The sequence below is a fragment of the Cibotium barometz genome, chromosome 47 (genome assembly GCF_041138505.1).
Source record: "Cibotium barometz isolate CiBa-2024 chromosome 47, ASM4113850v1, whole genome shotgun sequence".
Lineage (NCBI taxonomy): Eukaryota > Viridiplantae > Streptophyta > Polypodiopsida > Cyatheales > Cibotiaceae > Cibotium > Cibotium barometz.
Window position 1 is genome coordinate 32,705,911 of NC_141092.1, and position 12,584 is coordinate 32,718,494.

Sequence of the window (12,584 nt, forward strand, 5' to 3'; positions counted from 1 at the left end):
TGGTTTTTTAAATGCTATTGAAGTTAATTGGTGATTAGTAGTGAAGAGTTACATAATTTAATAAATGCTATTGAAGTTAATTTCCATTTATGTTTAAATTCTAATAGTTTTTATGTAATTTCTCTCTCTCACTCAAGAAATGGTCATACTCTTGACCCATTCTCAATCCAAATCAAGCTTTTCATAAAGCTTTTCCTTAACCCAAGATTAAGCTATGCTTGAGGCCAAATTAATGGCTTTTTTCTATGCTTTTAGTTTATGTATATTGATGATTCAATCCATTATGGATTAATGAGCCAATTAGAGATCATTTTTATTTCCTTAATGATAAGCTTTATCCCTTAGAAAAATTGAGATTTATCAGTCATAGCAGCGGAGCTATGGCAAAATTTTTATAAAAATTATGCATAAAAAAATCTCATTCAAAGCATAAAAAGAGGACTTCCTACCATATTCTAGGAATTATCATCCTAGATTAATTGAAAGAATTTCATTACAATCATGGAGAAATTAAATTTTAATATCATGCATAAAGGATAAGTTTTTATATCAAAAGTGTTATTTTTACCATTTTTATTTCATGCATAGAAGTATGCATAATGGATAAATTTTTATATCAAAAGTGTTATTTTTACCATTTTTATTTCATGCATAGAAGTATGCATAAAGGAAAATTTTTTTATATCAAAAGTGTTATTTTTACCATTTTTATTTCATGCATAGAAGTATGCATAATGGATAAATTTTTATATCAAAAGTGTTATTTTTACCAATTTTATTTCATGCATAGAAGTATGCATAATGGATAAATTTTTATATCAAAAGTGTTATTTTTACCATTTTTATTTTCATGCATAGAAGTATGCATAATGGATAAATTTTTATATCAAAAGTGTTATTTTTACCATTTTTATTTCATGCATAGAAGTATGCATAATGGATAAATTTTTATATCAAAAGTGTTATTTTTACCATTTCTATTTTCATGCATAATGGATAAATTTTTATATCAAAAGTGTTATTTTTACCATTTTTATTTCATGCATAGAAGTATGCATAATGGATAAATTTTTATATCAAAAGTGTTATTTTTACCATTTTTATTTCATGCATAGAAGTATGCATAATGGATAAATTTTTATATCAAAAGTGTTATTTTTATCATTTTTATTTTCATGCATAGAAGTATGCATAAAGGATAAATTTTTATATCAAAAGTGTTATTTTTATCATTTTTATTTTCATGCATAGAAGTATGCATAAAGGATAAATTTTTATATTAAAAGTGTTACTTTTATCATTTTTAATTTTCATGCATAGAAGTATGCATAAAGGAAAAAATTTTATATCAAAAGTGTTACTTTTATCATTTTTAATTTTCATGCATAGAAGTATGCATAAAGGAAAATTTTTTTTATATCAAAAGTGTTACTTTTATCATTTTTAATTTTCATGCATAGAAGTATGTATAAAGGAAAATTTTTATATCAAAAGTGTTACTTTTATCATTTTTAATTTTCATGCATAGAAGTATGCATAAAGAAAAATTTTTTATATCAAAAGTGTTACTTTTATCATATTGGATTTCATGCATAGAGGTATGCATAAAAGTTGATTATTTTATTATAAAAGTGTGACTTTTATCATAATTGAATTTCATGCATAGAGGTATGCATAAAAGTTGATTATTTTATTGTAAGAGTGTTACTTTTATCATATTGGATTTCATGCATATAGGTATGCATAAAAGATATTCTTTTTATACTAAAAGTGTGATTTTCCTCATAAATGGATTTTATGCTTAACTTAGATGCATAAGAGAAATTCTTTTATTCTAAAAGTGTAATTTCCTACCAAATTGAATTTATGCATAAGAAGATGCATAAAAGATTGATTTTAAATTCGAAAGTGTTAGTCTCCTTAAATGGAATTTATGTATAAATAAATGTGTAGAGAAATCTTATATCAAATATAAGAATTCTCTTTTAAAAAAAAAGATATGAAATGTGATAAGATGTGATAAGAGGTGTATGAGATGTGATAAGAATTGATAAGATGCGTATGGAAAGTGATAGGATGTGATAAGAGGTGTATGAGATGTGATAAGAATTGATAAGATGCGTACGAGAAGTGATAGGATGTGATAAGAGGTGTATGAGATGTAAAAAGATGTGATAAGATGTGTATGAGATGTGATAAGATTTGATAAGATGCGTATGGAAAGTGATAGGATGTGATAAGAGGTGTATGAAATGTAAAAAGATGTGATAAGATGTGTATGAGATGTGATAGAATGTGTTAAGATGAGTTAGGATGTGTTAAGATGTATATGGGATGTGTTAGGACGAGAATGGATGTAATATGGTTGTATGAATGTGATGTGGATGTATACATGTAGATGTATATGTATGAATGTGAATGTTGATGTGGATGTGGATGTATGGATGTAGATACGGATGTGTATGTATGTATGTGGATGTGTATGTATGAATGAGGATGTGAAAATGGATGTATGCATGTAGATGTGGATGTATGGATGTATGTATGTAGATGTGGATGTATGTATGTAGATGTGGATGTATGAATATGAATGTGGATGTGTGGATGTGGAAATGGAGGTATGGATGTATGAATGTAGATGTGGATGTATGCATGTAGATGCGTATGTATGAATGTGAAATTGGATGTATGATGTGGACGTACGAACATGGATATGTATGTAGAATAATGAATATGAAGATGTATGTGAGATAATGTAGTCTATATGAGTGAATGGATGAGAACGAGTACACACTGAATGGAATGTGGAATAAGTAATGTGGTCCGAGAGTGGATAATATGGAAAGACAAGAGTTCGTTATAGAAATTGTATTTGTGACTGTTTGTAAATGACTGTTTTATGTCAAGAATGCTGGAGAAGCATTTTGACCGTCTTGAGGATTAAGGTCATGAAGACTGAACTGATAAAGTTGCAACTGCTGACGGAGAGTCAATGGAGGACGTCTCACGTAGCAAGGTCGATCGAGGTCTTGACCAGCCTCGGCTCGATTTAAATGGTGAGCTTCCGGTACGGTGGATGAGGGACCAAGGAAGCGGCCTATGAGTGAAGCGCTAGGTCATCTGCGAAGGATCCTAGAGGGTGCTGACCATACGGTGCTCGGGCTCTGGGTCGCCGAAGATACCCACACGTGCGTCGTGGAAGATATTGGAATAAGGAGTAAGAGTTGTTTTCTGAAACCGGGCATGGATCTGGTTGATTGACCTTGCTGGTCCTCAACAGATGAGTCCATGGCTCTTTTATATGGATCTGTGGGTTGATCTTGCTGATCTTCCACGGAGATTCCATTCTATTATATGAATATATTGCCGGTTACTATGAGCTAGGAACCATGGAAAAGGCCCCTGAGAGAACAGGTGGTGAGCGTTTTGGTTGCCAATGATGCCATAAGTATACCGATGAAAGAATGACTGGAAATAAGGATTCAACCAGAGACTTTGAGGATTGTCATCAGTGACATAATGGTTTTATTAAAGGATTGTTTTAAAGCTAGTTGATGCTAAGAAAAAGGCAATTTCATATTGGGTGTGTAAGTGGTATGACTAGTTTTATGTTTGCATGAACTTCCGGCTAGGGGGCCTTGGAACTCTTTTCCTTGGTACCCGGGACAAAACCTAACCAAATTCCAAATTGGATTCCATCACTACAGTGGTTGGGTGGTTGGCTAACCCATGGGATCGGATGGGGTTAGGCTGGACTGATGGATCCGTAAATCGAGATTTAATTTCTATTATTACGATAGATGAAGTAAATCCCGGATAGAAATTGTTCTATGGATAGGAATCAACGGCTGTGCCTCTTGATGGGGAAAAAAGCGTTGATCCCAATGATCCAAGTGCAAGTTCTTCCTTGATTTGACCAAGTACCGTTAAAGGTGCAGTCAGATCAGTTTGATCAGTAATGATCTTGACTACGTTAGAGTAAAGAGTTATCCTGGTGGAATCGCCCGTGCTTTCCGGGTAAAAGAAGTTTTTCCGGTTTCGGTTTTGGACAAACCGACGGATTAGTCTCTTGTCCGGATATCCGTGGGCGAGGCCCCGAGTGTGGGACCCCTGTCCCGCGCGAGAAGTGCTACTTCCGCTGCTAGTACCCCGAGCGAATCCATTGCTCGGTGGGAACAGGGACCTCACAGAATCTGCACTCAACTTGCCATTCTGATCCAATGGCACGGAAATAGGCTTACAGCCTGTCATACCATACTTGGACAACATGTCCAAGCCATACTGTCTCTGCAGTAATCCAATACCATGTGGTGACCTAATCACCTCAATGCCCAAGAAATATATGAGCTCCCCCCTGGAGATCCTTCATCTCGAACTTCTGTCTAAGCAAGATCTTTACATCAAAGATCTCTGCATCATGGTCCCCCGTAATGATCAAGTCATCTACATAGATGACAACATATCTTCGCAGCTTTTCATTCATGGCTTCCATAGCCTTCTTTACACCAGGTGTTCTCATAGCTGGGATCCCAAGCTCCTCATCAAGGCTTATATCTGAGCCACTAGACTCTCCATCAACATGAGAATGCCCTGCAGAAATGTCAGGCATACCAAGGGGCTCAACCACTTTCTCTTTTCCTTTACGTGATGTACTAATCACATTTGCAGGACTGGTATTATGACGCAGCCTGCCACTCCATGGTCTATCAATAGACCCACTAGATGAGGACTCTCCTAGTCTACTCAAAGACTATGATTGCTGACCTGCATTCTGTGCAACCACACTTCCACTCACATCAGCCCCAACAGCTTCTTTTTCAGCAACATACCAGCTGCTCATCTCATCAAACACAACATCCCTGCTTACCCTCAGCTCACATGTAGCAGGGTTATAACACCTGTATCCCTTTTGCTCAAGGGAATATCCAATAAACACACATTTTTCAGCTTTCGGATCCAGCTTAGTTCTCAGCTCATCTGGCACATGCACATATGCAATGCATCCAAAGACTTTCAGATGAGACAAATTTGGTTTTCTGCCAGTAAACCTCTCCTCTGGAGTTACATCATGTATGGCTGCAGTTGGAGTCCTGTTCATGATGTATACTGCTGTAGAAACAGCCTCAGCCCAATAGCTATGCGGCATATTTTTCTCTTCCATCAATGCTTGCGCAATCTCAGCAATGTGCTTGTTTTTTCGCTCAGCAACTCCATTTTGCTGCGGAGTGTATCTGCATGTAAACTGTCTCTGAATACCATTCTTCTTCAAAAATTCAGAGAACTCATTGGAGAAGTACTCTCCCCCTCCATCTGACCTTAGGCACTTTACATATTTCCCTGTTTGCTTTTCAACCAAAACTCTGAAATTCTGAAAGTGAGTGAACACCTCACTCTTCTCCTTCATGAAATATACCCACACTTTCCTTGTGTGGTTCATCAATGAAAGTCACATAATACCTGCAGCATCCCATAGATATGGTCTTCGTAGGACCCCATACATCTGAATGCACAAGATCTAGTGCATTTCTGCTCACATATCTGTTACGTGGAAACACATGCGTTGTTTGCTTCCCAAATTGGCACGCTTCACATATTTTCTGCATACCTTCCACTTTAAATTTTGGCAGCCCTGTCACAATTCCTTTAGTCTACATAGACTTCAATCTCTGCACATTTACATGTCCAATCCTTTTATGCCAAATGTCTGTGTCTGCAACAATTCCTGAACCATTTGCAAACATCGCAGCACTCATTTCAGGCATGTCTACATTCAACGTAAACATTCTGCCCACTCTGTTGCCTTTTGCAACCAACCTGCACTTGTCTTTGAAATCTTCAACATAACACCCATCAGGGTTAAACCGAACCTGCAAACCCTACTCAATCATCTGGCCAACTGAAACCAGATTCTTTGTTATGTTCGGTACATGAAGTACATCTGCAAGGTACTTCACTTTGCCATCCTGCATAGACAATGGCACATCTCCAACGTGGGCAATTGGATGAGCAGTGTCATCCCCTGTTTCCACAAAACCTGGTCTTTCTGGGTTTTTCATCTCCTTGAACCACTCCCCATGACTCGTCATGTGGTTCGAAGTGCCTGAATCCACATACCATACATTATCTTTTTGTGCTGCATCAACATTTGCAGACATGGCATTCACGACATGCTGCATAACAAACAACCTTTCATTATCCTCATTATTTCTGCTTGAGGATGCATAGTTGTTTTGCTGCACTTTCCCATTTTGCATGTCAGCCTGCTTCTTATAACATTCTGCCTGCACATGTCCAGGCTTACCACAATAATAGCATTTACGTGCATCATTATATTGCCTTTGCCAATTTCCACGACCTCTTTGACTCCCCCTGCCTCTAAATTTGCCTCTTCCACCTGCGTGTTGTTGTTGTTGTTGATTCTGGGACTGTTATTGCTGCTGCTGCTGGCCATAATTCTGATTACCTATTCGGCCACCTCCTTGATCGTGTCCACGGCCTCCTCTACCTCGTCCTCTTCCTGAACTCCTGTAGAAGGCCTGTTGCTCTGAACTGTTTTTGCTTTGTGAAGACTGTTGGTCTTCACCCAAGCTTTTCTCTTCGATAATCAGCATAGACACCAAATCTGTAAAGTTGGGAATGTTTTCCCGAGTCTGAATGGACGTCTTGAACGCCTTGTATTGTGGCCCGAGACCACGTAGACAGACTTCCACCTTGTCATCATCATCTACTGACACACCAATAGATGCAAGAGATTCCACAATACCCTTTATCTTCAGCGCATAGTCATTCACAGACATGCTCTTTTTCTCCACAGTATGAAGTTCATTCTTCAACTGTATCTTACGTGCCTTGGTATTTGTTTCATAAAGCTTTACCAAGGTGTCCCATGCCTCCTTGGGGGACTTGGCATCCTGAATGTGCCCAATCATGGTGTCCTATATACTAATGGAGAGCCAATACATAACCTTTCTGGCTCCTTGGTTCCAGTCTTTAAACTCTTTCACATCTGTAGCAGTCGGATTTATATCCGGTATCTCCGGTGCCTCTTCATGCTCACCTTCTATGTAGTCCCAATAGGCTTTTCCCATCAGGAAATTCGTCAACTTGAACCTCTAAGCATGGAAGTTATTCTTATCCAGCTTCTCAGCCACAATCTATGTTATGCCATCATTAGACATCTTGCCAAACACACAATTTTACCAGAAACTGCACTCTGATTTTTCTTGCACAAATGCTGTATTTTCTGCAGCAGTACTGTAGTACTCTCAAATGTCACAACCAGTGACTTCAATGTGCATACATACACCCAGATCTTTGTAGCTTTTCATTCATGGCTTCCATAGCCTTCTTTACACCAGGTGTTCTCATAGCTGGGATCCCAAGCTCCTCATCAAGGCTCATATCTGAGCCACTAGACTCTCCATCAACATGAGAATGCCCTGCAGAAATGTCAGGCATACCAAGGGGCTCAACCACTTTCTCTTTTCCTTTACGTGATGTACTAATCACATTTGCAGGACTGGTATTATGACGCAGCCTGCCACTCCATGGTCTATCAATAGACCCACTAGATGAGGACTCTCCTAGTCTACTCAAAGACTATGATTGCTGACCTGCATTCTGTGCAACCACACTTCCACTCACATCAGCCCCAACAGCTTCTTTTTCAGCAACATACCAGCTGCTCATCTCATCAAACACAACATCCCTGCTTACCCTCAGCTCACGTGTAGCAGGGTTATAACACCTGTATCCCTTTTGCTCAAGGGAATATCCAATAAACACACATTTTTCAGCTTTCGGATCCAGCTTAGTTCTCAGCTCATCTGGCACATGCACATATGCAATGCATCCAAAGACTTTCAGATGAGACAAATCTGGTTTTCTGCCAGTAAACCTCTCCTCTGGAGTTACATCATGTATGGCTGCAGTTGGAGTCTTGTTCATGATGTATACTGCTGTAGAAACAGCCTCAGCCCAATAGCTATGCGGCATATTTTTCTCTTCCATCAATGCTTGCGCAATCTCAGCAATGTGCTTGTTTTTTTGCTCAGCAACTCCATTTTGCTGCGGAGTGTATCTGCATGTAAACTGTCTCTGAATACCATTCTTCTTCAAAAATTCAGAGAACTCATTGGAGAAGTACTCTCCCCCTCCATCTGACCTTAGGCACTTTACATATTTCCCTGTTTGCTTTTCAACCAAAACTCTGAAATTCTGAAAGTGAGTGAACACCTCACTCTTCTCCTTCATGAAATATACCCACACTTTCCTTGTGTGGTTCATCAATGAAAGTCACATAATACCTGCAGCATCCCATAGATATGGTCTTCGTAGGACCCCATACATCTGAATGCACAAGATCTAGTGCATTTCTGCTCACATATCTGTTACGTGGAAACACATGCGTTGTTTGCTTCCCAAATTGGCACGCTTCACATATTTTCTGCATACCTTCCACTTTAAATTTTGGCAGCCCTGTCACAATTCCTTTAGTCTGCATAGACTTCAATCTCTGCACATTTACATGTCCAATCCTTTTATGCCAAATGTCTGTGTCTGCAACAATTCCTGAACCATTTGCAAACATCGCAGCACTCATTTCAGGCATGTCTACATTCAACGTAAACATTCTGCCCACTCTGTTGCCTTTTGCAACCAACCTGCACTTGTCTTTGAAATCTTCAACATAACACCCATCAAGGTTAAACCGAACCTGCAAACCCTGCTCAATCATCTGGCCAACTGAAACCAGATTCTTTGTTATGTTTGGTACATGAAGTACATCTGCAAGGTACTTCACTTTGCCATCCTGCATAGACAATGGCACATCTCCAACGTGGGCAATTGGATGAGCAGTGTCATCCCCTGTTTCCACAAAACCTGGTCTTTTCGGGTTTTTCATCTCCTTGAACCACTCCCCATGACTCGTCATGTGGTTCGAAGTGCCTGAATCCACATACCATACATTATCTTTTTGTGCTGCATCAACATTTGCAGACATGGCATTCACGACATGCTGCATAACAAACAACCTTTCATTATCCTCATTATTTCTGCTTGAGGATGCATAGTTGTTTTGCTGCACTTTTCCATTTTGCATGTCAACCTGCTTCTTATAACATTCTGCCTGCACATGTCCAGGCTTACCACAATAATAGCATTCACGTGCATCATTATATTGCCTTTGCCAATTTCCACGGCCTCTTTGACTCCCCCTGCCTCTAAATTTGCCTCTTCCACCTGCGTGTTGTTGTTGTTGTTGATTCTGGGACTGTTGTTGCTGCTGCTGCTGCTGGCCATAATTCTGATTACCTATTCGGCCACCTCCTTGATCGTGTCCACGGCCTCCTCTACCTCGTCCTCTTCCTGAACTCGTGTAGAAGGCTGTTGCTCTGAACTGTTTTTGCTTTGTGAAGACTGTTGGTCTTCACCCAAGCTCTTCTCTTCGATAATCAGCATAGACACCAAATCTGTAAAGTTGGGAATGTTTTCCCGAGTCTGAATGGACGTCTTGAACGCCTTGTATTGTGGCCCGAGACCACGTAGACAGACTTCCACCTTGTCATCATCATCTACTGACACACCAATAGGTGCAAGAGATTCCACAATACCCTTTATCTTCAGCGCATAGTCATTCACAGACATGCTCTTTTTCTCCACAGTATGAAGTTCATTCTTCAACTGTATCTTACGTGCCTTGGTATTTGTTTCATAAAGCTTTACCAAGGTGTCTCATGCCTCCTTGGGGGACTTGGCATCCTGAATGTGCCCAATCATGGTGTCCTGTATACTAATGGAGAGCCAATACATAACCTTCCTGGCTCCTTGGTTCCAGTCTTTAAACTCTTTCACATCTGTAGCAGTCAGATTTATATCCGGTATCTCCGGTGCCTCTTCATGCTCACCTTCTATGTAGTCCCAATAGGCTTTTCCCATCAGGAAATTCGTTAACTTGAACCTCCAAGCATGGAAGTTATTCTTATCCAGCTTCTCAGCCACAATCTATGTTATGCCATCATTAGACATCTTGCCAAACACACAATTTTACCAAAAACTGCACTCTGGTTTTTCCTGCACAAATGCTGTATTTTCTGCAGCAGTAAATGTCACAACCAGTGACTTCAATGTGCATACATACACCCAATGGCAACTGTAGACCTCTTTGCAGCACCCACAGTGTCTGCACAGTCAATCTGTCTTCCTGCAGTTCTTAAAACAGAGTTTTGTAGAGAATCGATGACTTACCCGCCGCAGTGCTCGAAATCGCCTGCTTTCTGAAAAACGGAGGTCAAGACGCGCCCGAAACGCGGTTTCGGCCCAAAAATTAGAGTCCGATAGGACTGTAATGTTGCCCTATAGCTTTACTCCCGCGAAGAAAGCTCCTCAATCAGAGACCGTTTGCCGGTGCCTCCCGTAGAGCTCCCGACAAGGGTGTAGTCACCAACACAATAGGGAAGAGTAGTTGAAGCTCTTACCCTCGTACCGCTTCCTGTGGTCCTCTTGCTTACAGCTCAGCCCTTAACACGAACCAGGCTCTAATACCATGAAAAGATGCAGGGGGGAAGAGAGCTTGAGCTCTTGTAAGCACACACACACACTCACAAAAGCCTAATAGAGAACACAGAAGGTGAGAGGCTGAAAATCTTCTTCTTCTTCTCTACTCAACACTCAACACTCCATATACAAGATAAGAGTACACACAATATGAAAGGTACTCAACCAATACATACACGGGTTCTCTATAGTGTGAACCCGACTAAATGAGCTGGCGCTATAACTATGCCGGTCTCTAGAATGGCTGTCACACAGCGTGTCATCCCACTGGCCGCATATCTCCCATGATCTTACCAACCATGCCAGTGGTGTAAGTGTGGGGCCTATCCCCCAGGCGGGTCATCAGTGGCCACTGCCTCACTAGAGGAGCTCGATATCTCAACAAGCTCAACCTCTACCTCATGCAACTAGCATGCAAAAGGGACTTGGTAGAGAGCAAATAGAAGGTAGAGAGGAAGAGAAGTGAGAGAATTACCATCCCTACTTACATACACCAACAATCAAACATGCAAGCAAGAAAAACACATGCTAACATGCATCCACAAAGTTCAAATGAGAGAGAGAGAGCAGAGGCAAGCTCAAATGAGACTAATGGGATTGTCCCCTTTCCTATTCCATAAAATGACTTATATACAAGAGCTCATAGTTACAATGGCCCGCCCATTTACAATTGGGGTCCCAAAACTAGTCTTCTAGTCTCTCTAGCTCTATGTACAACTATTCCTTCATGATCAGCATTACACAAGCCGTAAGCTCGATCATCCCATGTCTCTTATACAATAAGCACATTGCGCAGTTACAAAAGATAGATTACAAAGAGTGTAGCCATGCAAAAGGTAATGCTAATAGGAGTGGTTAACATACCCCCCACCCTAATGTAGGTATGTCCTCCTCAGAGCTGGATGGATCTATCTATAGTAGATCAAATAAGTTTGGATGAAGTGTCGGTGTGAGGTTGGAGAAGGGGAGGCACGATGGAAGACCTTGTAGCTTGTCCAGAAGGCAATTTCCATCATATCTTTGAAGGTCTGCAGGCACTAGGCGTCTCAAGGGGGTCACTCATAAATATGTAAGCGTAGCGCGTGGGTTCAATATCTTACCAATTGGCTGCCAGTTGTTGCTTCATGCTTTTGTATTTTTTCAAGTGTGTGGTTAGAGGTTCACTTTCCTTTATGTCAAGTTTGTAGAATTGCATTAGCAGATTTATCTTTGAATTTTTTAATTGAGTGCCAAATAATTTATTAAGTTCATCCCATGCATCCTTAGATTGTTGTATCCCTACAATATGGTGAATGATTTCATCATTTAAGTTGAGCGCAATGAGTCCTAATGCTTTCTCATTCCTGTTCTTCCACTCATTCTCCCCATGCTCCTCTGGACATTCATCTCTTCCCTGAACTAGCCCCCATAGATTCTTCTTAATCAGCAAATACATGGTCTTTGTTTGACATGTATGGAACTGCTCCCCGTTAAATTTAGCTATTTCTTCTGCATTGCTTATGATGATGTGAAGGGGGTCTTTACCTCTTGATCCAATTCAAGATTCAAGGGCAGTGTCTACCCTTTTACAACTCTAATCTGATGTTTAATGATGCTTACAACAAGTTTATCAGCATGAATTCACCAAAAATTACATAAAGCCAAGGGTAACTGATCTATACTGAATGGTTGAAATATCAAACCATTTCCAAATTGCAATATGAAGTAATAGGGATTTGTATCAGATAGCCAATGGTAGATTTGAACCATCAATTGCACCAAAATATAGTGACTAGTGCTAATTAATCATTAATTAGTAAAATAATCCCCTATTTTGTGTGTAAAAAATAGAGTGTGCGGGAAGGCCAGATATGGTGCCTTAGAGTTCAAATGAGCTCAAATCCTTTTTCAAAAGGAATCAATAGCAGTTAGTTTAGTAGAAGATCAAGCCAAGAAACAAAGGATTTGACCAAACATTGAATGCTTAATCTATGTTTTACCAAAGTCACTTCTTCAGATTTTATGCAGAGCTTGATTCCACCTCTCCT